Genomic DNA, 27,444 nt, shown 5'->3' on the forward strand with positions numbered 1-27,444 from the left:
ACAGGAATTCTGGTAAAAAGGATTTCTTTGCATTGAGTAGAAGCATTTCCATAGGTTACCTCTCAACAACCCTGTTTTGTAAATATTTGTTGAGCATATTTATGGCTCAGGAAATCTTCCTCCTTCATATCCCTGACCTCATGAAAACTTAGTCAGGGTTTGCTTGAATGCCCTTCACGCTGTACCTCCTCCAGAGGGACGGGGCAGTGAGGTAACCTCTGTCTCAGCTGACCGGCTATCGCTTGCTTTATAAGATGCCAAGGGCTCCCTGTGTAGATTCTCAGGTGGAACTGTAGGAACAAACCTGTGTCAATGGTTAACTCGGGTTCTTGGTGTCTGGAGTTTTCTTTCCTTTATTATTAACTAAAGAACATTTTTACCATTGCTCAGCTGGGAGCACCCAGCTCATAGATCCTCTGCGGGGAGAGTGAATTAAAAGGTAAGCATTGCTCTATTTTGTTATTATACAAAGTCATTCAGCCTATGCTTTGCTCTTGCTGGCCTCTGTTTAAGGGGCAGCAATGCTCTGTGTCCAGCAATGTCAATGTCAATATTGAGTTAAATGCAATTAAGATAATTTAATTTCCTATGCGAGTGCTTTAAGTAGTGTGTCATGTACCTTGAGTTCTTTTGAAATTTTGGTCAAAAGTATTCTCAAAGTGTCAGCCTTTACCTGACACTATATATGTAGATATCTAAAAGTGACTTTATCATATTCTACATTCAATACCAGATGGAGTAGTTTATAATTTCTTTTGAAAGCAAATAATTGCATATATAAGTGTATATACATTTATGGGTATGTAACTTCAAGCATTGAAATGTGCTTTTACACACCCCCTCAAAAATTTTCAAGAAAAATAGGTTAATTTTTTCCAAGAATTGTAGATAATGATATGAGAGGAAATAAAAGTATGCATGTTTATAGATTTATGTTAAAATCCTCCTCTTTTTTTCCCAATCTTGTGTGAGGCTATTTTTTTTTTAAATAAGCTCTATGCTCCTTGAATTCATGACCTTGAGATCAAGAGTAGTGTGCACTACTGATTGAGCCAGCCAGATGCCCAGTTCTAGACTTTTTTTTAACATAAGTTAGAAGTAGAGAATTTTATTCTGTTGTGTTCACTTTAATTTCTCTAAATCTTTTTTTTTTCATGCATTAAAATCTTCGAAATTTTGTTCTTGAGTATATACTTAGACAGGTGTTGACATGTTGATCTTCTTTGCCCTCTGGAAGATGAATTCTCTATCATATACAACTGAATTGTTTCTGTTGGCAGTAGATACAGGTGATAAGTACGAACTTTTCTACAAACCAAGTGGATTTTGATCAGGTGCATTAAGCTCTTAGATGATCATATGAACTGAAAGGAAAGCTCCTTAGGAAAATAGAACTGGATGGAGTATTTCTGCTAAGTATTAATTACAGCTAGGCAAGAGTCAGAGCCTTAGGAAGAAAGAATAGACTAATGTATCTTTGCCACTTTAGTTTGGAAACTGTAGGCCAACCACTCTGTATGTCAGATCTTAACCAGTAAAGTGACACGAAGAGCCTAAACTGCAGCTGTTTTGTAGAATGCCATTTTAAGGAGTTCTTGAAATGAAGCTAAAAGGTTTAAAAGTGTACAGGATCCAGAATTCAAGTCCATTCAAATCAGCAGAGGGAGAGAAAGAGGAAGAAAGAGAAAGACAGACAGAGAGAAGGAGGAAGATATGGCGAGGGACCAGAGGTAACTAATATATGTAACTCCTGCTTATGATGATTATTTTTAGAACATGAGAATTGTGGTAAATCTAAGACATTAGTTTCATACAAAACAAGACCATGACCACATTTGACACTGGAAGAAACGACTTGAGTAGGATGCTGTTTTAACACATTTTCCGAAATAAGTCTATTTTGACTTGCAAGAGAACAAGAGTTTTCAAGGATATTGAATAACTAGGTTTCTTCCATTATATATATTAGTAGTCAGTCCAAGTGAAGGCTTACGTATCAGTTAGTTAAAAGTTAGGAATTGGCAAAAAATGTAGTTCTAGGGAAGGTGAATAGACATATGAAGGATATTTAGAGCAAATATTAGGTACCAAAATAACTTATATATTTAGGTGAACCTTTTTCAAATTTGTAAAACCCATTATCTGAACAAATTGTCCCACCTTTGTCCCATACGAATTTATCCCCAAATATCCTATGTTACCTCCTTGTTCTAGGAAGAGTGGACTCAGCCTAACTTTAAAAATAAAATGTGCATGCTTCTTATTACCACACAATACTGTACCTTTTCTAATCTGGTGAATATTGAGAGTTAATTGGCTTGATGCAAAGGACAAAGAGGAAATGCACATAAAGGATCTCTCATGTGTGGTCCTTGTGTGTGGATGTGATTGAGAACATGTAGGTCACCAACACTCTCTTCCTATGAGCCCTAAGTGATGTCTTGTTCATGGATATTGTTTTAAACATACCTGGGAGTCTATCATCATAGCTCTGTAACTCAACATGACTGAAGCCTTAACTCTCAAGAATCTACCTTGATTCTTTTTACAAAGTGATGGCTGGTACTTCTCTTCCTTTCTAGGCATATACAATTACTTATGTCACATTGGTAAAAGCAGTTCTTCCAGAAAGGAGGAAATTTTATTTGTTTTTTCCATTAATAGATTTTTTTGGATAATGGGAAAGAAATAAGTTCATTTTCTCAGGAAGGCAATGACCTACATATTGTTTGTAGAAAAGCAAACTCCAGAATTCTCCCTCTCTCTCTTTCTTCTTTTCTTTTTTTTTTAAATTTGTTTTTGTTTTTATTTTACCATTATAGCCTCAGCTCCTTAAACCTTTTAAGACACTGACATCGAGATAATGGGTCATCCTGTCATTTCCCTGATTTAATTGGTACTGCACTTAGCAAGAGACATTTTCCCCTGATTTATTCATTAATTGATTCTCTGAGCAAATATTTATTAAGTAACAAAAAAAGTTCTAACGCTTATGGGTTGTATGAGAGATTGTTTAATGGGTGAAACCACTTTCTTTGGGAATTTAAGACTAATGAACGAGGAAAAACAGATGATTTGTCAATGCATAATATATCATGTATTCATTCACCAAATATTTATTGACTGACTCTTCTGTGCCAGGCATTGATTAGACATATATTGATGAAAAGGACATACTGATGACTAGAAAAAGACAAAAATTCCTGCCTCTATGAATCTTACATTTTAGGAGATGTTGGGGGAGTCTACCAAGAAGTAAAATTAAAAGCATGTTAGTAGTGATAAGCAGTATAGAGAAAAACATGATGGAAGAAGGAATTACTGGGTGTTGGGGAGGAGGTAAAGGAGTGAGAGTGCTATACTTGTTATCTATTGCTGTGTAACAAATTTCCCCAAAAATGTCTCAGAACAACAATCATTTGTCATCTCTAGTTTTCTGGGTCAGGAATCCAGGCTCATCTGGGTCCTCTAGATCACATGCTGCAGTCAAAGTGTCCATTGGGACTAACCATCTCAAGCGCCTTGCATGGGTGAGGATTCTCTTCCAAGCTCAATCACATGGTACTTGGCAGGATTGGTTCCTTTGAGGCAGTTGGATGGGGGGGGGGGGCTCAGCTTTCCACTAGCTGTTGGCGAGAGTCCTTACTCAGTTCCTTGCCATGTGGGCCTCTCCATAAAATATCTCAAAACATGGCAGCTGGTTTCCATTAGAGCAAGCAGCAAGTAAACAAGACAGAGACAGAGTCTTTTTCAAACCTAATCTTGAAAGTGACATCCCCTCAGTTTGGCCAACTTCTATTCATTAGAAGTGAGTCACTTATTCCAGCCAAGACTCAAGGGGAGGGGATTTCACAAGAACATGAACACCGGGAAACAGGGATCTTAGGGAGCCATCTTTAAAGCTGTCTGTCAGAGGTTTACATTTTTAAGTAGGATTGTCAAAGAGGGCTTCCCCAAGTAGGTGATATTTGATCAAAGACCTGGAGGCTGTGAGGAAGTGAGCAATATAAATACCTTGGAGAAGCACAGTGCAGGTAGATGGAACAGCTAGTGCAAGGTTCTGAGTATGCCTGGCAAGGAGATTAGTGTGCCAGAAGCAAAATTCCAAGGGGAAGAGTAGTTGTAGATGAGGTCATGTGCCAGAATTTTTTCCAAAATGGAGAGGATTCTGCAGACTAAATGTGTCAGAGATGGCTTTTTGAGAAATTTTAAAAGACCATAGGGAGGTATAAATTTGAATAAGTAGAAAGATGGTGAGGAAGAGCATTGTAGATGGTAGGCAGGTGATGTAGAAGAAAATACAGAAGTGGGGATGAGGTAAATAAAGACACGGCTCCTCTATTTTGATCACTGGAATAATAAAAAGGTATCTTAATATCAAGATTGTGTTGAGGCCAATGATGTGCTTATGAAATAAGACTTGTAAGGAGCACACAAATTTCATCACCATAGAAACCAGGCCTTCTTTGGCCAATGCCAGCTGTTGCTAACAGCCAGGGGGCTACAAAGCAAAAATAGTTTTCTTGGGCAGTAAACAGCATTAGAAGGCTTTCTCCAAATGCCTCTCCCCTAATTAGGATGTGCTCTTCTCTCAGCTTTTAGCAAATAATGACCAGCAGTTCGTCCATCTGTCTTAGCATCTTCAAATGGTCCCTTTACTGGAAACCATGGGGATAAGGGCTCTGAACAAACAGTCCTTCTCAGATGCATTTTATCTTAGTCCATTCAGGCTTTGTATCAAAAATACTACAGATTTGGTGGGCTAAACAATAAGCATTTATTTTTCATAGTCCTGGATACTGGAAGCTCAACATTAAGATTCCATATTGTTCAGGGTTTGGTGAGACCCATTTTCTGGTTCACAGAGGGTCATCTTCTCACTAGATCCTCACATGGCACAAAAGGCAAGAGAGCTTTCTGGGCACATTTTCTTTTATAAGGGCACTAACCACATTCATGAGGGCTTCACCCTTATGACCTAATTACCTCTCCCCAAAGTCCCACCTCCTAATACCATCACATTGGGGATTAGGATTTAATGTATAAATTTTGGGAAGGTATGAACATTTAGTCCATCACATCTATCAGCATTGAAATAAACTCAGATATGTTGTTTTTTGGTTAAGGTTGCTAGGCTCAAGAGCTCAGCTTCTGGGAGGAAAAAAGTGGCTTGTCTGCACTCTGAAATGCATTGCACTGAAAAATTCTTATGCAGAGACAGTTGCTTAGTTGCTTCCTGCCTTTTCAGCTGGCCAGCCTCAGAGAACTTGGAGGGGAAATCTCATCATCATCTTTTAGACTGCACATACCCTGGACTTTGTGGTTATTAAAATGTACGGAGTGGATGGCTTTGTTTTTTTTATAGCTGCTCTTGCATGAAAAAGATGGGATCTACTATTTTCTCCCAGGGTTTTCTACACTAAAATAAAGGATTCAGATATAAAATGTACAAAAAGAGGCTTCTCACTTTTAAATACAACTTTTTCCAGTTACCTTGGCTCCACATTCACTCTCAAAAATAGGCCTGAAACTGTCCACAGATGCAAAGGAAATTTGGGAAAAGTTAATCATCTGCGTAAGAAACAGCCCCAAAGTAGATTTACTTGACACTTCCAAATAAAGGTGATTGTTACCTTAAATATGGTCCAGAAATATCACCTCAATTCTTAATTTTATTTTACTTATATGAGTACAGTTTAAAAGACTTCAGATAGTTAAAGGGCTTTAGATTATATTCCATAGATTTGTTCTTTTCACTTAAAAGCAAACATTCAACTATTTCTTCTTCTTTTTCTTTTTAAAGAAAAAAGTATGTTCAAGCAAACATGACCAAAATCATATTTTATTATGGTGAATTTTAATTTTCCATTATATCCCATTTTAAATTAGAACCATGTTCCATGCAATCAATAATCTTTTATTCAATCTGGATACAAAGATAACAAAAACTTGGTCCCTGCCCTCAGTCTGGCAGAAAAAGACAGGGTCTGTACATAATTAAGGGCAATTCAATGGCCTAGGACCATGATAAAATAAGATAGGATTAGCACACCCACCCATTGAACTTTTTTTCACAAAAGCAATAGGGGGATAGCCTTGTTTGAGGCATGTGGGTATTTCTCAGGGTGTGCTTTTAGAATTTAGAATGTTTAAACACTGAGATTTTTTTAAAAATTTATTTATTTATTTGAGAGACATCAGGCACGTGTGCATATGTGAGAGAGGGGAGGGTCTGAAGGAGAGAATCCTCAAGCAGAACCCAACCTTGGTTGGGCTCGATCCCACTGAGATCATGACCTGAGCCAAAACGCAGAGTCAGGCACTCAACCGACTGAGCCACCCATTTATCCTTGAAATAATTGTTTTTACTATGAACCATTTTATATAAGATTTTTCATTGCCTTACATTTGTGATCTTCTTTCCCTTAGTTTGGTAACTGTATTACCAAATTCTAGAGGTTCCAGGGTTCTCCAGAGAACCAGGACCAATAGGATATATAGAGAAGAAGAGACAGAAAAAGATGTACTCTTAAGAATTGGTCAAGTGATTGTCAGGGAAGGCAAGTCTCAAAACTGTGGGGTTAGGTGGCAGGTTGGAAATTAAGGTAAGAGTTGATATTGAAGTCTTTTAAAAAATATTTATTTGTTTTTAGAGACAGAAAGAATGCAAATGGGGGTGTGTGCAGAGGGAGAGGGAGAGTGAATCCTCAAGCAGACTTCCTGCTGAGTGAAGAGCCCATTGTGGGGCTGGATCCCAGGACTCTGAGGTCATGACCTGAGTTTAAATCAAGAGTTGGACACTTAATCAACCATCCCAGGTGCCCCAATATTATAGTTTTGAATCCAAACTTTGCTAGTTAGACCAGCAGGCAGGAAACTTAAGCAGTTTCTTATGTTGCAAGTCTTGAGGTGGAACTACTTCTCCTTCGGGAAACTTCAATTTTAGTTCTTAATACTTTCAACTGCATGGATATGGGCCACACACATTTTGGAGGGTCATCTGCTTTGCTGAAGGTATACACATTGTAAATGTTAATCACATCTCACAAATATCTTAAAAACAAAACAAAACAAAACAAAACATCTAGAATGATGATTGACCAAAGAACTGGACAACATAGCCTAACCACATGTATACATAAAATTAACCATTACAGCGACATAAGGCATTTTCACCCTGATTGTATTTTGTCATACAGACATGATAAGTTGGAAGCTTCAGTTTCTATAAAAGACATTAAGAACTATACTTTATTAGTTATTTCATTTTTAATTCCACAAAACAGATATGCCAAAAAATGTGATCATTTAGGGTGCCTGAGTGGCTCAGTCAGCTAAGCATCTGCCTTCAGCTCAGGTTGTGATCACAGGGTTCTGGAATTGAGCCCTATATTGGAGTCCCTGCTCAGTAGGGAGTCTGCTTCTCCCCCTCCTTCTGCCTGCTGTACTCTCTGTCAAATAAATAAATAATCAATCTTTAAAAAAATAAATAAAAATGTGATCATTTGGGTGTAGAAGTATCCATTAATTTAATGCAGCATTTTCAGTGCTATAGTCTTTTAACCGTGTAATTTGGTCAAAGAGAAAGTAATTTCTCTTAATTAAGACAAAAGAACAGGTTACCTTAAAAGACATCCATGGTCTATCCTTCTAATGGCATCGTCTCCTCTTCCGTTAACTTCACATTCACACAAAATTTTTCAGCTACTATATACTCTCTCCTATATTTGCATGTAATCTATCTTTCGCATGTAGGAGTGCTGCTTCCAAATGACTATGTTCATGGTAGTAACAATATGCCAGGAACTACGAGAATCCACAAGATAAACATGGTGTACCTTTCAGAAACATTAATTTAGCTCCAGAATTTGGATTGAGAATAAGAGGAATTAAATAATTGAACTGATAAGCAGTTTAAAGAATTACTTTTATAATTCAGGTATTTTGAGATATATATCCAGCATTCAAAATGAGCAGAGATTTAAAAAAAAAATCCTAAAACCAGAATATTTTGAGCTTGAGCCCAATCCCTTGTGTTATAATCTCAGATCCTCTAGGATCTGGGGTAGGGATAAAGATAACATATTCATTTCTTTTGTTTTTTGTTTTTTTTTCCAGGTTTTTCTTTTAGTGGAAAATTTTGAGAAGTACTATTAAAGGATAATTTTTGTGAGACCAAATTCTTGGGTTAGGTTACTACTTGATTAGTTAGTTGGCTCTGCCCCAGAAAAATATCTACTCACCCACAAACTTGGCCAGTCTTTTCACGACTATGTACTCTTCACATCTCATGTGAGACTTTTCCAAACAATGGGTAATTGAGGACATTCTGTCTCTACTTTGGGAAAATAATCCAAAGTAACCTCACAAAACAAGGCACCTAGCATAATGGCTGAACCACAAAAATTGTTCAGTAGATCTCTAATTCAAGGCTTTCCTAGACAGAAGCCAGCACATCAAGTCTGCTGCACAAGAGCAAAATAGCTGTCTCCAACTAGCACTTACCTGAAAGACACACTCTTTGATGAGCTATTAGGTTATTAACTGACCTTCTAGTGTTCTGGTAATGTACTACTGAGTTCTATTTATAGATGGCACAGGAAAAGCCTTCCCTGGACTTGCAACTAAAATTAAGAAGATGCCAGAATATTAAAGACTATGACCAGGACTGTCACAGCAAGAAGCCTGTTCCTTTTGTGTGTTTAGCTTGCCTTTTGTTTGGGTCAGAATTGAGCCAACTTGTGGGTGGTTAGATAACACTCAAGGAGAAAGTGGTGTGACTAATTTGAGCAAAGTTACACATATTTAAATTTAGGTTTTGTGGGAATAGAAAGCGGCTTCATTTCCTCATGACTAAAGTTTTATTTAGCTGTATTCGATAACAACATTATGCTGATGATAAGATTGCACTATTTGCATCAGGAGTTGAAAAGCTAAAGAAACAGTCAGAGAAATAAAACTAAGGAAAGCAAAATCACCAACCAGCAGACCCAAACCAAACCAAACAGAAGCAAAATGTACTGTGCTTTACACTCACAGGAGTTAAGTATGATGGGAATTAGGACAAGGTTTCCATGCATTATATTACTCTAGTCAGATTATTTTGTGTATGTGTTTCTCCTGCACAACTGTATCAAATCATTCCTGTTCTTTGCTAGTGTAAAGAGTGGACACCATTTCCCATTCGACATGGAATTTGGTCATGATCTGCTGTAGCAGCTCGCAAAACGACACATGAGAGTACAGACCAAGCAGAACTCGGAGGTAAGTGGAAGTCCAGCGTTGGGTCCTGTAGACATTAGCTGTTGAGAGTCACCTTGCTTCCTTTTGTGTGGAGAATAAGGGACTATATTAATTACACACAAACTAATACCATGGTAATCACTGTGCCATCGGTACAGTTTTGTGGACATGTTATGGTAGGCATCAAAATAATAGCATTTGGTAATCCCATTGCCATTCAATGGACAGAATGTTGTCATCTTTTGCACTTTGGTTTCTTGAATTGAACACATGGCACCTGAATTCTTCTAAGTCAGTGCGCAATGCTTATTCCACTGGGCACTTGGTATATAAAGATAAATCTATCAGTTGCCTCCTCCTGGGAAAGTCAAAACCTAGCAAAGGAAGACACGGGCAGAAAAACCAACTGTGCCTGGGGAATTGAGGAAAGCTGAAAGAAAGAAGAAATGTCTGCTCGATTTGTAGAGAACCTAACTTTTGGAAAACAAGAACTTAAGAATTTCTGAGTGGTTGATACATGGGGTTTTCAGAGTGTGGGTGAAGGTGGAGTGGAAATAAATGGAATAGAAAAGTGGGTGTAACCTAGGTAGTAGCTTGCATAGGATGGATATTTACAGTGCCCAGCCTTCTCTCCCAATTTACTGGGGCCTATAGTCGTAAGAATGAACTAGTTCCCCATTACTGTGGACTGGTTGTGGGAAGGGAGGAGGATTTAATAGGAGATGTGGAAATGGAGAACAGAGAAGACAAACTAATTAGTGATGCTTTCCTACTTTATAGAGGACTCCAGTTTCGTTGCAAGGTAGATTTTTTTCAATAAGAGAACTGTCTCTAACCAGAAGAACTTGATTAAGTGTTTATCAGGATTCTACTTTCTTCTTTAAAAAAAAAGATATTATTTATTTATTCATGAGAGAGAGAGAGACACAGAGAGAGAGGCAGAGACACAGGCAGAAGGAGGAGCAGGCCCCATGCAGGGAGCCCGACGTGGGACTCAATCCCGGGTCTCCAGGATCGGGCCCTGGGCTGAAGGCGGTGCTAAACTGCTAAGCCACCTGGGCTGCCCAGATTCTACTTTCTTCTCAAGTCCATTAACTGTGCTTTATTGCCCTAAACTGCATGGATGTTAACTTGGTGCCACTCTGTTCATGGAGTAGGTGGTCAGAATCTCTTTTTACATTTTAATGGTGGGTTTAAAGTGAAATTAGGAATTCAGCCTTCATACCACGGGATGAGTAGATAGAAAGGAGCATCGTGGTGCATTGGTGTAATGGGTTCAACACCAGAAGTGTTCAGTCTCACCATTATTACATATTTCTTATTATTTGATAGTAACTAATTCTTTTTTAAAGATTTTACTTATTTGAAACAGAGCCTATGTACAAGCTGGGGCAGGGGCAGAGGGAGAGGAAGAAGCAAACTCTCCTCCACTGAGCAGGGAGCCTGATGCAGGGCTTGATCCCAGGACCCTAAGATCATGGCCTGAGCTGAAGTCAGACCCTTAACTGACTGAGCCACCCAGTGCTCCTGACAGTAACTAATTCTCTATCGTTATCTTCATCTATAAAATAAATATGTGTTTTCCTAGTAGTTCTGCTTCTGTAATCAAACCTTGATAATCGAGCCTATTAAATGTGTGTGTGTATGTGTGTGTGTGTGTGTGTGTGTATTTATCTGGTGCCAGAGCCTGGAGCCACGAGGCAAGCAGTTGGAAAGACAGATGCATGTGAAGTGAAGGCAGACAACAGATGAGATCTAGTGAAAATGAGCAGGAAACCACCAGGATGGAATGGAGCTCATATCCATCTCTCACAATGCTTGAGCCTCCAATTAGAGAATGAGGGTGGCCAGCAGGAGAAACTAGTACCCATCCTCATGTAACCAGGAGCCACAGAAGCTGAAGGAAGAGAGCCACAGAACTGTGGGGTGATCTGCTATCCCGTGCCAATCTCATGAGGTAGCAGACCAGCGGCAACCTGTTGAGTAACCACAGTGCCTCACACCCTATGCCAACCTTCTGACATAAAAAGAATATGGCTGTTGATTCCCTTACATCTTACAAATCTCATGCAAAATGTCTCCCAGGGGATCCAGGCTAACCTGGAATTATGAAAGGAAGGGAATTCTGGAACATGTAGTCGCAGTTTAGCTAAATTAATACAATCCAAATCTACCATCTCTGATGCCTGCCATTCAGAATATAAAACAAGTGACTGAGACGTAGTCCCTGCCTCCAAATCGCTAACCCTGTTGTGGAAGAGAGTCTTAATTCACTCTGTTATATGTTGTAATAGAAGTGCTTTGTCTCTTTTACAAGCAAAAGGTGACATTAATGCAAGTGAATAAGTTTGGAAGTGGTACAGAGTCTCACTTTGGCTGTGTGATGTTAGATCACCTCCACACTTAAAAGTGAACACTGGGAGTGAATTCATTCTAGATATCTTAGTAAGTTTAGATCTCCTAGTCTTCGTCTTATTTTGCTTCAGTGGTATGGTGGTGCTGAATGGATAGCAACCAGATTTCTACAATAACCCCAATCCTTTCATTCACAAGATTGAACCTGTTCATTTAAGTCACCAACCATTTCCCCACAGAGACAATTTTTATCCTGATTCAGCATAACTTGTCTGTCTTTTAAGTTGGGAAAATGAGACACATTAAACCGGTGACAAAATTCCTTGACTAGGAATTTCTAAAAAAGCATTGAAGACTGGAAATAGCCTCAAAATGTCGTGTCAAAACTGTCCTGTGAAAACTCCTTTTTAATCAGCACCCTCTTGTGTAGATTGTCTCTGCTAGTTTTTTATTAGATTGTGTTTGACTTACACTTTCAACTTAGTCTCACTTTCTCCTCCTTTGATGCTGTCTAGTTAGGCAGATTTTGTGTCTTTCAGAGACTTCACATTTTCTCTCTATATCTCAAGGATAGTGTCAAAATGATGGGGTGGCCTCACTGTTTCCAAAATCCAACTGTTCTGTTACCAAAGTTATGAATAGAAGATATTTTTGTTCAATCTTCTATGAATGATAGGAGACCACATGGAGAAACTATTGAGATGTTTTCCCTACCAATAACAAAGGAACCTGTGTCACCTGACTGCAGAAATAATGTTTTCAATTTACTGATTGATTTTTGTTTAAAAATGATTCACTGTGTACCATGGTAAGTGCTTCACCGATATTAATCCTTCCATCTCCAAGGTGAACTTCATTTTTACGGATAAGGAAACAGGTACAATGGGGCCATGTAATGTTTCGAAAATCACACAGCTATTAAATGGCATAGCTGATTTTGGACCAGGCAGCCTATGTCCCTAGTATCTGTTTTTAACTACTAATCTGTCCCCTCTAAAGAACCTCAATTTTCCATAAATTCATAGCTACGTGATTATTAAGAATGTTAAATGATATTAACACATAATTTGGATTATACACTCAGCATTTAAGAAACCTTTGTGCACAACACAAAGGGAAAGCATAAGAAATGCTCAGACATTGAAATGGTAAAATAGAATAAAACCTCACTAACAGGACCCTGCTCTCTACTCTGTAATTATCGATTTCCTTGAAGTATTCTGTTTTGCATGCTAGGCATTAAATTGTTCTTTCTCTGTCAAGGCATTTAAAAAACAAAAGCAAGCCAATCAGAAACAGAAAAGAAGATGTCTGCACTCTATTTAATGGGCAGAACCACAGCCACCCTGATACAGGGATTTGTCATCTTCATCAAAAATGAGTGAACACAATCGGAACTTTAACACTGTAAATCAATAAGAATCTCACTCCATTGAGCAAGGACAACATACAGTCTAAGGAAAGCAATATTTCACTGATGGGGGAGAATGCAATTATTCTTTGTGGTCCAAATGACATATGAAAGTCTGTTGGCTTTAATACCAAATATTGAATGAAGATCAAATAAGCCATTTATCTGAGTGAAAAGATGGAGAGAAAAGTAGAGCCCAGTGAGTCTTGAGAGATTTTTCACTTTAGAGTAAAAATCTCTCCTTAATTAGTCTAATATAAAATAGCCCCTTTTCTTATAGTAAATACTAATTTTGCTAGAAATTACTGCTCTTGATATGCAAATATTTCCAATGACAATTTTCATGGAGAAGGAAAAAGCAGTATTTGTTTTACTCTTGTATGAAAATTACTCAGTTAAGATTGAAATCATTTATTGCAGAGCAAATCCTACATTTCATTGGTTCGGCCATGTATTACAAATGAAGTCAAATGTGTATTTTCAGAAAAAGCATCAGACAAAAGCCAACCATCAACATAATAAAACTATATGTTTAAGTAAAATAGTTTCAGTATTCTATGAAAGAAAACTATACTTCCTAAGAAAGCTGCTAACATAAATTTTTACTATTTAAAAGTACATCAAATAATATGAATCAAATAACATTATATAAAAATAATCAGATAATTAACAATTACAGGATTTATTAATCATTTTTCGGTATTCATCATAAGACCGTCTCTTAAAGAAATATGATGTTTACTTTTTAAGTTGAAAAAAAAACTATTAGAAAAAATTTGGCAGTTGCCCTACCCTGAAAACTGTTAGTGTGTTCATCTTAAAGATCACTGAACTCCTGAAGTTTCCAATAAACTTCTTTGTTGTGTTTGGCATTTCCTTTTACGTAGTCTCAGCTTTTAAACTAAAGACCAGATCACTCAGTGGCATGTTTTTGTTTTTCTTGTTTGTTCATCTTTATTCTTTTTTAAAAAAATTATTCTTCTTAATGAATATAACAAAACACTCATGGTAGCACTTCAAAGCTTAGAAAATGCTTTTACAGCCATGATCACATTTTGTCTTCAGAATATCTTTGCAAGAATAGTGGGAATAGTAGAGAATTCTTCTGATACTGATGGAAACAGTAAGGATCAGGTAAATTAAGTGATGTGCTGGTACCTGGTCTGCAGGGGGGTTCAGACCCTGGGGTTTGACTCCAGATCCATTTCTCTTCCATGTAGGAGTGGTTTCCTGCCTCTTCTATTGCTGCACTGGGGAAATCTTAAGAGGTTAACAGTTATCTTCGCAGTGTGGCATCAGCTTGCATTCGAATATCAGACAGACTTGGGTTTTAATCTAAACTCTACCACATGTGACTTGTAGTGGTTCTCAAAGTGTGGTCCAGGACTAGGGCCATCAGAATTGCCTGGGAACTTGTGCAAAATGCAAATTCTCAGGTTCCAACTCAGACCTACTGAATAAGCAACTCTGGGGATAGAGTCCAGCATCTCTCTTCCTCTCGTGAACCCCCACAACTGATTCTGGTAGAGACAAAGGTTGGAAAACTAGTGGCCTGGGCTAAGGCATGTCACCATTACAGAAGTTCTCTTTTCTCCTCCAGTTGGGTCAATGGTGGCTAGGATATAGAGCTCTTATAAATGTCCAACTGCACGTGGTAGATAGACAATTTAGAAATGTTGGCATTCCCAGGGAAATTAATTTTATTGCATGCATTAGTTCCAGTCCATTCAATAAATTCGGCCCTCTACATGAGAAAAGAAGTGAAGTGATCACCTTTCTTGAATGCAGCATTTTCTCTAAACCTGGAAGAGGCGACTATTTCTAACTTGTGGGTAAACTGGGTGGTATACCTTGGCGATGTCTGAAGTAGTTAGTAGCTGCCATTGAATAGAAATCAAATGAAGCCAAGTGATTTTTAGTTAGAGATCAGGGAGGGGCAGGGCCTGTCTTTGTCTCTACTGTTTTATTTGTTGTTTGTTTTTGTAATTCTGGCCATTGTGTCATGATAGCTTTGTCCAATGGCCTAATTTAGTCCAAAGGCTTGAATTACTTAAAATTTATAGATCTGGGAGTGCCTGGGTGGCTCAGCTGATTGAGTCCAACTCTTGATTTTGGCTCAGGTCATGATCTCAGGGTTGTGAGATCGAGCCCTGCTCTGTACTCAGTGGGGAGTCTGCTTGGGATTCTCTCTCTCCCTCTGCCCCTCCTGCCTTCTGCTCATGCTTTCCCCCTCTGCCAAAATATATATATATATATATATATATATATTATATAGCTAATTTAAAAGCCTTAGTTTAAAAAAAATCTATAAATTCAATTTTGAAACTCAATGAAAAAAATTTTCAGCTTGGGTTCACCCAAATATATGAAAGTTGGTCTTCGGTAGCCATATGGAGTATATAGATAAGAACAGGCAAATTAAATCAGTTTTGCTTTGATTCCCCTGTTTGTCCTCTTCCTGGATCTGTGAATGCTGAAAACATTCATTAAATACCTCCTGTGTGCCAGGCATTATGTTGCATGCTCAGGACTTGTGGGGGGAGTTAGCTAGGAGATGTTCTTGAAACTGTGGCATTCAAGCTACATCAACTGGCCACCTAAGTTCTTGGTTTTAGATGGAATTAAGAGCCCCGTATAATTTGTATATGGATTTTAAGTACCAGGAAGGGGGCAGCAGGGGCACCTGCTTTCAGTTTAAATTCCTAAAGTTTGAAGAGAAACATGTTTTTTATTGCTTTCTTTTTTTCTTTTCTTTTCTTTTCTTTTCTTTTCTTTTCTTTTCTTTCTTTTCTTTTCTTTTCTTTTCTTTTTTCTTTCCTTTTCTTTCCTTTCCTTTCCTTCTTTCCTTTCTTTTCTTCTTTTCTTTTATCTTCTTTTCTTTTCTTTTTTTTGGTCAATAGTTCCCAAAGGTGGGATTCCTAACTTGGCGAGAGGCAGTGAGAAAAACAAAAAACCAAAAACCTAAAAAGCCCTTTGGTTACTAAAGTGTAAAATGACAGAGTTTCCATCATTGTGATAGTCTGTACTCAGAGGACACATTAATAAAGAAGCTTAACTCATTGGGAAGAAGGGGAAATATTTAGCTATAAACTGGACTTACAAGTGCATGTAACATTATTTCAGAAAGTTGCCCTATCTCTGTTTACCAACTCCACATGTCGATAAAAAAGATTAAAAGCTAGTTACTCCAGTATTTACAGAGAACACAGGGCTCTGACTAACCCTGCTTAGAATCTCTGCTTACATCACACTGAGAGGCTCTGCCAACATTTCATGATCCTTGCCTTCCCTGCTCCCATCGCTGGGTCTAGCCCTCATGCACTGGTGCTTGCAACAAGGACATCTCCAAGGGGAACTGGTGGTGACCGCTTCTGTTCGGCCTCAACTGTTTCCTTGCCCAGAAAAAAAAAAAAAAAAGAAAGAAAGAAAAGCTATTCAGTCATTTGCTCAGCATTTATAGTTTTAGGCTCCGCCTTGGATTTAATCACTTACTTATCTCCCTGCCAAAGTATTTGTGCTGGTTAAACAGGGCAACACAATCCAGGGAGAACCTGCTGTTTCTGCTCCTGTCCAAAGGGTCAGCGTTGGAAAGGCCGATCACAGTGATTCTTATAGTTGAATAGGGTTGTTGTTCTGGGTTTTTTGTTTTCCCCTTGAAAGAAAATTCTAAGGCTTGAAAGCTCTAAGATAAGGGGGAAAGTCTACCTAAAAACACTGTGTGCCTTCTCACCCACCTTTCGCTGGTAGAAAACAGATCATCTTTGTTACACTTTGGCTGGATAAAAAATGCACACATTATATGGGCAATTGAGGTTAATGAAAACACTCGGATGTCATTTTCCCTGGTCCTTTCTTTTTCTGGGCTGAATTACGGACCTAATTTAGGTACATAGTCCTACTTAGAGATTGAGTTGAATTCATTGGGAGCATTTAGCATATTCATGATGCTAAAGACTCTTAAAAGTCTGTGGCTGTCATTTTGAACGATCAAATTCTATCTTCTCCAATAAGCTGTGATTCATCTACTTAAGTAATCAGAAATGTATATTGTATAATTTTGCAAAGTTGGTCAAACACAACACCTGAAGAGTAGAAGTGCCATCTGTTACTAATTGCTTTGATTGCCAGAAATGTAACCAAAACTTTGTTCAGAAATATATATATTTTTGGGGAGACACGGTGTAAGCGGTTTGGGGGCGAGGGGCAGAGGAAGAGGGAGAGAATCTCAAGCGGCCTCCCTGCTGAGCAGAGACTGACACTGGGCTCCATCTCATGAGCGTGAGATCATGACCTGAGGCGAAATCGAAAGTCAGACCCTTAACTAACTGAGCCACCCAGATGCTCCCAGAAATGTTCTTTAAGCGGCACCTGGGTGGCTTAGTCGGTTAAGCATCTGCCTTTAGCTCAGGTCCTGATCCCAAGGTCATTCTGGGATCAAGTTTTGCATCCGGCTCCCTGCTCTGTGGGGAACCTGCTTCTCCCTCTGCTGTTCCCCCTGCTTGTGGTCTCACTCTGTCAAATAAAAAAATAAAATCTAAAAAAAAAAAAAAAAAAAGTAGTGTTCTTTAAGAGATATATGGCTACTAAAAAAAGAAAACCAGGAAAAAAAAAAAAAAGGATTCAAAGTCCTTAGCCAAGCTGGTAAAAGCTTTGTCATTTGGGGTCCAACATAACGTTTTGGCATTCTGCGCCACGACTTCTCTTTTATGAATCCAGCTTTCTCATTTTACAAAAATGCTGTGTTCTTTGCTCCCATCCGGGGAACGTAAGCCTTCTCCCATTTGACTCTTATTTATCCAAGCATGTGTCCTAAAGTTCTAACCAAATCCACCTTTTGCATGACACCTTATTGGATGAATTTGAATTAAACCAGCAAGGAGCCTGCCCTCCTTCAAGCACTCACTTGACCTTCATCGATGACCCTTTCCCACTCATCTGACTGTTCACCAAAGCAAAAGTGAAATAAAAATACAGTTCAAGTGGTCATTTTATGTTTCTTATATCTTGCCTTCTAAATAGCCTACTAACTTCTTGTGGGCTGGCATTATGTCTTAAAAGTCATACCATTGCAAACAACCTGTTACCTGCCTTGAATATCAGAAGTTGGGAAGGCCGAACAAATAGCATTTATTTATTGGAGGCAAAGAATAAAAATTAGGCTTAGAAATGAGATAGAATAGAATTAGCTCCTTGAGCAGATATACTGTGCACAAGTTACATTATGTTAGTTATTTTATTTGGGATTCTCCTTCCCCATAGGAGCTCACCCTATCCCCCCAACATGTGCTTGCATACACATACACACGCACGTGCGTGCGCGCGCGCACCTCTTTCTTTCTTTCTTTCTTTTTTTTTTTTTTTTTTTTTGCGCACCTCTTTCTGATGTTTTAATTGTATCTGTTCTATTGGTTGCTGGCCTAGGTCCTTGTTGTTATTCTGGAAAGGTTTTCAGGTCTTTGCTTCATCCACACAAGGCTTTCTTTATCAGATACACAGGGATCTCTATTTCATTTAGATTCTACTCTCAAATCATCCTGACCTACTCCGTGAAGAGATATTTCTCTCTTATTTTACCCTCTCATGTAATATCTACATTTAATTTGAGACTTCTGGGTGCACATAGCTATATTATGAATAACATTAATATGTAAAATACTATGGTGGTGTGGATGCCAGGTTAATTTGAAAAAGATTGGGAGGGGTCACTTGTGCTATTTAAGCAGATCTTCATTCATAGGCCAGGAAAACAGGTGTTCTATAATACCAAAAGGTCTAAAATTTGCTCTGCCTCATAAATAACAGAAACCCAGAATATCTATTTGAAAGCACATTGAGGTGAAGCAGAGCAGGCTCTGCATATTTTTTATTTAGTTTTTATTGTTTTATGAGTCTCAGTTTCCAGATAGAAGCCAACTTATTTATATGATATCTTCCAAAAATGTGCTTGCTCCCTTTAGCCTGTCTATTCAAAATTATCCAATAAATTATATAAGCAGACCCACCCCTCTACCTTCCCAGAAATAGATGGCTAGCGATCTATAGATGTCATGTCAAGTTTGAGCAACTAAGATTTCCATCAGCTCTTGGGAATGTGATATATCACAACCAGAGAGTAAACTGAATATCTAGAGTGGCACTGATGGTAAACAAAGTCAGAACCTGACTGACTTAGGGAAGCTGGTGTATAGTTGGAAGTAATTGAACTGCTTACTAGTGCATCTATGCAGAGGTCCTAGAAGATCTCTCAGAGACAAAGGAACAGATGAGAAAATCCTCAAAGGTGTAAAATAACCTTTCAAATGCAAGTATGGATGTTGTAATAATTTCTTCAGGCTGCTGTAACTGGGCAGTTTAAAACAAAAATGTCTTCTCTCACAGTTGGGAAGCCAGAAGTCAAGATTACTCTCCCACCATGGCCTCTGGGGGAAAATCCTTCTGTGCCTCTTCATTTTCTGGTAACCCGAGGCTCCTAGCTTGTGGTAAGGCCATTCCAGCCTCCATCTCTGTCTTCACACCTATCTTATTCTCTCTGGGCAGGTGTTCCTTCTTCTTAGAAGGACACCAGTCATTTTGGAGGAGAGCCTACACTAATGACCTCTTTTCCAGTTGATCACATGGGCAAAGACCCTATTTCCATGTGCCAGAGGTGAGGACTTCCCCAAATGTCTCTGGGAGGACACAAGCCAACCCGTAACAGCCAATGATGACAGAAAAACGAGAAACCCCACCCTTTCCTCAGAAAAGAGGAGAGAAACCCATGGAAATGAAGAATGACCTTCCTTTCCTTTTCCTACAATTCTTTCTATTATTTTGCTTTTGTTTATGTTGGCCATTATAAAATGCTTAGGTAATATTAGATGGAAGCATTTATTCTTCTACCGATCGTTTTGAACCTTTCACCCCTTTGAAGAGGCACAGCCCCACTGCTCTTTTGCCATGAGTTGCAACTATCAGAATTTGATTTTTGGGGGTAGCCCCGATGGCTCATTGGTTTAGCACCGCCTTCAGCCCAGGACGTGATCCTGGAGACCTGGGATCGAGACATCGGGCTCCCTGCATGGAGCCTGCTTCTCCCTCTGCCTGTGTCTCTGCCTCTCTCTCTCTCTCTGTCTGTCTCTCTGTCTCTCATGAATAAATAAATAAAATCTTAAAAAAAAAGATTTTGATTTTTTTCGTCAGTAGGCAGGCAACCTTAAGGCTGATAATGAACCAAACAGAAGAATGTGTTTCACAAAGGGGAAAGAAAAGGCAAATAAAAAGGGAAAATAAAGAAACAATCAGCTGTGATTGAGGAAAGGTGAAAGACATGAAGTATTCTCAGAAATAGTTATCCTATAAACATGGAGAAAAGAGGGATTTGGGTATTGACGCAAGAACTCATGACTCAGATTTTCTGCCATCACTTCTCTTGTGCCCCAGACGACTGTGTGCTCTGCAGCTTCCTCTATATTTTCCAGATTTCCTAGCCTAAAGAGAAATAACAATAGTAACATTTGCATTTACTTAAGGCTTTGGAAAAACCAAAGTGAAAATAAAAGTAACCTTCAAGAAGCATCTGTACGGAATAATTGACCCAACTCTTTCGGCCAAGCCTGTCCTTTGGTCTTTATTTTCAGGGCAGCAATCGCAATACTTTCAGCAGAGGGTGGACGGGTGAGAATATCAAATAAATGGTTCTGTAAGAGAAAACATCCAGGAGCTGAAAAGACTGTTGATTGGTGAGTGTTGGCATTTCTGGCTTTGAGAGACTGGTAGAAATCGAAAGAACTTGTCTTGCTAACAGTTAGCAAAAGTGTGCATTGTACACACAGACACCATCTAGACAGAAAGGAAGAATGGGCTGTCAAAGTATGCAAATTGCCACACCCATCCAGTGCGCTTTATTTGCCAACGTTGAGAGAAGCCACAGAAATAGAGCCAGCAGAAAAGGTGGGGAAGATGGGAAAGTATGTCTACCTTACTTTATTTGTGGCTAAGACAAATTTGATTTGGTAGATTTAAAAAGGCTGAGATTTATTATGCCCTGGCTCCCCCCTGTACCACCCAGATTTAAAATAACTTTGGACTGTTAAAATAGAGTCACATTTTAAAGTGAACGCAAAGTGGACAAAATGCCATGTGTCTAGGAACATGATGCACCCAACATGTGAGAGTTCACCAGTCCTGATAGATGGCAGGAGTTGCTGTTCTCAAGATCCTTTACTGCAAGGCGATGTAATTTCTCCACAGAAAAACCATCATCATTGAGTATTTGTTATAATAGTTTTCATTAAGATGGGGGAGATTCAATTATAATTAATCAATCCAGCTTTAACATTTAGCTAATAGATAGATTTCTAAGAAAGCCAAGCCGTGCTTAAAAAAATTAAAAAAAAAAAGAATGATTAAATGCATTTTTGTGTGTGTGTGTGTGTGTCCTGTGATGGAGAGTTTGAATACTTTATTCTGGGGTTTTAATCCCAAATGATCCAATCTACAAGTATTGATGCGGAGGCTATAGTTTTAAGAAGCATATTTTTGTTAAAGTAGCTGTCCCACATTTCATTTGCCATCATATTGTGGTGTTTGCTTTGGGAGGCTGGATAAGCAAATGGATGATGGCCAAGACCATGTATGACAATACAACTCTGACCCATAACCTTTAAAACAAATAGCTAGGTGACAAACCACAGTCTTTGGAGCAGTGAGCCCCAGATGGTCAAGACTTGGTCATTGACTTCCAATGTCTCAATCTTTCCCCCTGCTTCTGACTGAAATCCAAATCAGAGAAAACAAAACATGCTTTCCAAACCAATCACAAAGAATGTCCTGCTTCCAGTTAATCTGATTTTAGGTTCCCACGTCAGAATCCTCTGGTCATACCTTTAACTTGCCCGTTTTCACTATAGAGCTTCTCTGATCCCTTGTCTCTCTTTGAGTCTCTGCCAAACGCAAGTGAGATGGCTGACTCCCTTGCTATAGTAAATTCTAAATGGTACCCCCTGCTTGATTCTCATTTGAGTAGTCCTTATTTCTACAATGTTTATTATAATTTCTATATAGAAACCTTTCAATGTCAAGATGAGCTATGCCCAAGTTCAGAAAATCATTTAGGGCCACTGGATATTAAGTATAGTGCCAATAATTCTGAAAGCCAGAAAAATTATTAGAATCCGTTCACACTTGGGTCAAGATTCCTTCAGCCTAGCTCAGATCTGTGATGATTTGGCATTTGTATTACTCAGTCTTACTTCCACGTCATTACAGCAATTGTCTCACTGCTTGTGAGTCTCTTGCATACAGTCTGGGTTGTGTGGTTGTTTTCTTTGTGGAACTACTCAGGTGTAATCGATACCCCCTGTGGTCGGTTCACATTGGCTCTGTTTTTGAGGTTGATTTTGCCTTGGCTAACTGAAATGTGTGGTCTGATATTACAAAATTTCAACTCTAATCCTGCCAATAAATTTCATTTATCATGTCACTTTGAGGAGAGTCTTTTAACATACTTAAGGCTCAGTTGGTTTATTTAAAAATTGCTAATGACTCTGGTACCTACCATATAGGTTGCTTAAGAATTAAAATAGAATTTCTGTAAAATAGTCACAAAAATCCCAATAGGTAGTATGTATTTAATAAGTGATAGTTACTATTATTCTATCAAAATAGATGTTCATATTTCCAATGAACAATCTTTTTATCTCATGTGACAATGCAGAACAGGTTTCTTTTTTTTTAGATTTGCTTATTTATCTTAGAGAGAGAGGGATAGAGAGAGAGAGAGAGCAAGACTGAGGTGGAGGAAGAGTAAAAGGAGAAGGAGACAAGCAGACTTCCCCCAGAGTGGGGCTCCATCCCAGGACCCTGAGATCATGACCTGATCTGAAATCAAGAGTTGGACACTTAATTGACTAAGCCACCCGGGAGTCCCAACACAATATTTCAAGCAAAGATTTGGAAATTGCTGACAACTTGCTAATTTTTCTGATTGTATTAGGTATCAGATAAGCACTGTTACAAGACAATATATGCGTAACATCACATGGAGAATGAAGGCACTTGTCTTTATAATTCATCACATCATGTCTTCATGATGTACACCTTCTGTTGTATTAAAAACCAAGCCTCTCAGAGCTGGGCTGACTTGGCACGAGGCAATCAAGGATGCTTTGACCTTTGCATTCACAATGGCCTCTCTTGGTTGAGCAGGTCATAGCTAGTAAGTTAGCTAAGATTTTTGGATATAAACTTTGCTTTTTAGAGTGTAGACAAAACTTCATTTAAAATATGTAACTCCAAAGATGCAGCAAGACACATGGCACAGCTAGCCAAAGGAGGGAGCACGTTCTCTTCCTCTTTAACATCCTATCACAGTCAAAGAAAGCGTCTGACATGGTGAAGTGTTCATTTTGCAGACATGACGTGTGCACGTTTAATTTCTGAACCAAACAAAGGAAAAATTCCTGGGCATTTTATGTGCATTTTTCTTAATACGATCGCAGAATCAGAGTTAGCCATTTAATCCCAAACGAGACATGACTTCACTGGGGTTTGTCCCTTGACTAAATTTCGGAGTTCCTCACAAGGACAGCAAGGATTGCATTGCCTCTGTACTCCTGTCTCCTGGCTGATGTCCGGGATTTGTTTGGAGGGCAGGTGGGGGGGGGGGTCTCCAGCAAATGTTTTCAGAGCAAATACTTGTGGGAATTTCACTGTTTTTTGTCACAAAAGCCAGTTAGTGGTCAATCTGGAAACAAAGAGTGGAATGAGTTACCTTGTTAAAATTCTTCAATCACAAAGCATTTGCTATGTTTGGTGGGTTTCGTTAGAAATTAGAGGAACAGGTCATTACAGGGAAGTGGGATGACCCGTTGGGAGCATCTGGAACACTTTTTCACAATATTATGCATGTTAGTAGATTCTTGATGAAATGTCACTAAGAAACGGGCCCTCAGTACAGCTCCACATCACATGGTTTGCAGCTTCCCTACAGTGGCTATTTCAAATGTCTTCCATTCTCTTTAAATCTCTAATTCTGTCTCCTCTCCCCATCTTCCCTTTACTTAACCAGGGAATAAAATCACAAACCTGTTGCGACCCAAGCTATAGGCTTGATCTCAGCTGCATGCATTCTTTCCTTCGACTCTTCCCTGACTGTTCCCCATTCTTCCACTCTGGGGTTCCTCCTTTCCCTTCCGTCTCCCTACCAACGGATTTCTGATTATTGTAGATTCAGACTCCCAAGGATCTCTCCGATCTGCTCCTTTTGCTTTATTTCCCAGGGTTATGCAATATCTTTCGTACTGCCCTCCCTATCAGTTGTCTAGCCAATCCATTCCCACCACCACAGCCAGAATATCTTCCCCGAAATGCTAATCAGATTGGCTTACTCCCTTGATCAAAACCCTTTAATTCTTCCTTAGCATAATCAACATTATTTAACCTGACTTACTAGGTACTGCTCACCACTCCAGCTCGATCTTTCTCATACTCCTTGCCATCCTAGATCTCCGGATTAAGCCAAATAAGCATTTTTATTTTTCCTGCTAATGCTTATTCAGTGCTAACATAGTTTGTCTCAACCAGTTGCATTCAGTATGAATAGAGTAAGGGTGTAAATTACACCCTTGGGGAAATGTGACTCACGACTAACTACTGCAGAGTGGATTCACTAAAGAACAAAAACAAACACATCCATGGCTTTTAAGAAAGCAGGAGCCTATCCAAGAGTGAAAAAGCCTAAACATGAAAACAAATTTATTCACTGTGGTGATTGTTTTTTTTTGTTTTGTTTTGTTTTGGTTTGGTTTGTTTTGGTTTGGTTTTTTTGGAGGTAGAGGGAAGGGTCAAGGGAGAGAGAGAATCTTAAGCAGGCTCCATACCCAGCACAGAGCCCTGGGTCTCAGGACCCTGAGATCATGACCTGAGCCAAAGTCAAGAGTCAGATGCTCAAATGACTGAGCCACCCAGGCGCCCCTCATTGTTGAGTTTTAAGTCAAATATTTCTAGTTTCCTTAATGTGTGATAAGGACTTGATACATGCTTACTGAATTAATATAAACATTTAAAACTTTAAATCGTGTTTTACAGTATCCCTTTTAACAAGCCAGCAGTTTTAGTTCCAGTGTCTTTTCCATTCCATGACAAAACCACACACACATACACATACACACACACACACACACACACACACACAACTTAGTGGTACATCTAATTAGGCTTAGGGTATATAATAATTGCTTAGTGGTCTATCTGATTTAATAAGAATAATCAATTTTGCATTGATTTTATGTACAGGACTATTTTATTTCCAGTGCAAGTACCAATTTTCCTTTTCTGACCCAAATAGTAGAAGCTAGAGGGTTTGTCTGTGACAAGATATATTCTCCCCTTCATAGATGCTTTGACATTGAATTTTGATGGAACTGGATCTTTGAAGTAGAATTTTTTTCAAGTGGAATCTGAGGCTGTCAAACATCACCTCAGTAATTATGAATTAAAATCTATCACATGTTAAAAGAGACCTTCAAAGGAGAACAAGCAGGACATTGAGCAAATACTAAAACCTGGCTGATTTATTGTACAGTGTCCTGCATGAGTAGCTTAGATCAGCTCAGGAGATCCAGTGGTGTTCACCTCTTACCAAATTCGCGTTCTGAGATGTCAAATTGGTAACTTGAAATCAGTTATGGTTGGAGTATTTACACTACAGACAGAAATTGGCAAACTCTATCAGGCAGGCCCCCCCCCCCACCAACCCCTTGAAGGCCTTGTTAAAATTCTCCAGCACATCATTGCTTATCCTTATGTTGACTAAATGTCCTAGCAGTCCTGGTTGACATCTATTGTCTTAGTCACTTGTCATTTTGCCATTTGTTCCTACCTTTTACGCTTTCAAGAGTGACAAATTAAATAAGCACTATGCAGATGAGGAATGATTTGAAGGCTTTGAAGATTTTTTTCGTGGAAGATGTGAAGATTGAGTTAGAAAGAAGCAACTAGAAGATTCTTATCTTACGTTGTCTGAAGAACTTGCTGTTGGAAGTAGTACAAGACTCGATTTTCAGAAAAGCCCTATGAAAGCTACGGGGAGACACATTTTGATCTGAGTTTAAGGAAGAACTTCCTCATTGGTAGCGTTGACTCATCATAAAACAGGAATAGAATACATGAGGGTTCAGAGGTCCTTGTCAAAGACAATGCTCAAACAGAGCCTGAGGGCCAAAGTGAGGGAATCTGGTAGAAAGACTCAAGCAATGATTTCTGTATTAATCGTATTGTATTAATGCCCTCTTGAGGATTCATATTTTGAGTTGAATCCCCCTCTGACAGTACTTGACTCAGACATTTTTGGCAATTCTTAGGGGGTCTTTGCTTGGTAACACGTGTTTTGTGACTGACACAAAAACCAGCTGGAAAAAGAACTCCTTCAAATTCAGAACAAAAGAACAACCCAAAACAGAAACCTTAGTAAATCTCATGTTCAGTTTTAAAATTAAATAATTATCACTAATTTGGGAGGAAATACATGCTAACCAGCTTACACTGATTTATTTCTGATTTCAAAAGTCTACTAGGATACTCTACTTTGGCACAGTTTGGCCAAAGAGAAGAAAATGAGTCAATGAATTTCAAATAATTTTAGTATCATATGTGTTGGAAGAGCTGTCAAAAGTCGTGGGAGAGGAACACACTGTTTAGTAGCAAGGATTTCAAGCACTTTCTCTGTCCCTATGGTAGCCTGGGGTTAGAATAGCAGCCCTCAGGCCAGCAAAAATGGCACCTGTGAAGGTTATTTGGGTCTCTGAGGGTAAGGTTTCAGCAGAGGCTGAGGCTGTAGGAAACAGCATAAAATTGTTCACTAGGTATGGAAAACCAGGTTAAAATAAGTAATTTTGTCCCTTACCTACTACATAGTACTAGTAGTACTATACTGTACCACATGGGAGTCAGACTATTTTTTCCCTATCTCAAATGACTTTACTGAATTAGTCAGTTAGATTATCACATGGATTATCATAAGAATAGTTTGTAGGGATTTTCTCCTAGACCAATGCCTTTCCTTTGCATATCTTTAAGCTTACCTCAAAGGACTCTGCCCATCCCTTCAGCCTTGCAGATTCCTTCCAATGTTTTCTATATTTTGTTTGACTTTTCGCCAACCAGAAACCTTTTGGCCAACCAGAAACTCTCATCCACCAACCCGCATTCATCTCTCTTCATAGTCTCCCAATCGGACTCCTATGTAACAACACAGAGGCAGCAAATATTATTGCCTGATATTGTTTAAGTGCCTCACAAATATTAATTCATTTACACCTGCTGAGAGCTACACAAAATAGGTATTTTTATTATCTTTTTTTTTTAAATAGATGAGAGCGTTGAGACACAGTGTGCCTAATAAAGTAGCTGGAGACAGTTTCTAATCAACAGTGTTACAAATCTCAGCTCTTAATCGG

General features: G+C 38.8%; 1 protein-coding gene across 4 annotated transcripts in view; it reads left to right on the forward strand.

Annotated features, from left to right (window-relative positions):
- Nucleotides 1-304: 304 nt before the first annotated feature.
- Nucleotides 305-27,444, forward strand: part of KCNJ16 (potassium inwardly rectifying channel subfamily J member 16) — a 54,300-nt gene continuing 27,160 nt past the window's right edge. For 2 of the 4 annotated variants that reach the window (XM_055321219.1, XM_055321210.1), the window contains exons 1-2: nucleotides 394-439; nucleotides 9,159-9,264. The gene's annotated coding sequence lies outside the window, so the exon portion shown is untranslated. Of the gene's footprint in view, nucleotides 440-9,158; nucleotides 9,265-20,625; nucleotides 20,728-27,444 lie in introns of all 4 variants that reach the window. The other 2 variants (XM_055321235.1, XM_055321254.1) reach the window with 2 other exon arrangements.

This window comes from Nyctereutes procyonoides, unplaced genomic scaffold (assembly GCF_905146905.1).
Source record: "Nyctereutes procyonoides isolate TBG_1078 unplaced genomic scaffold, NYPRO_anot_genome, whole genome shotgun sequence".
NCBI classification, from domain to species: domain Eukaryota; kingdom Metazoa; phylum Chordata; class Mammalia; order Carnivora; family Canidae; genus Nyctereutes; species Nyctereutes procyonoides.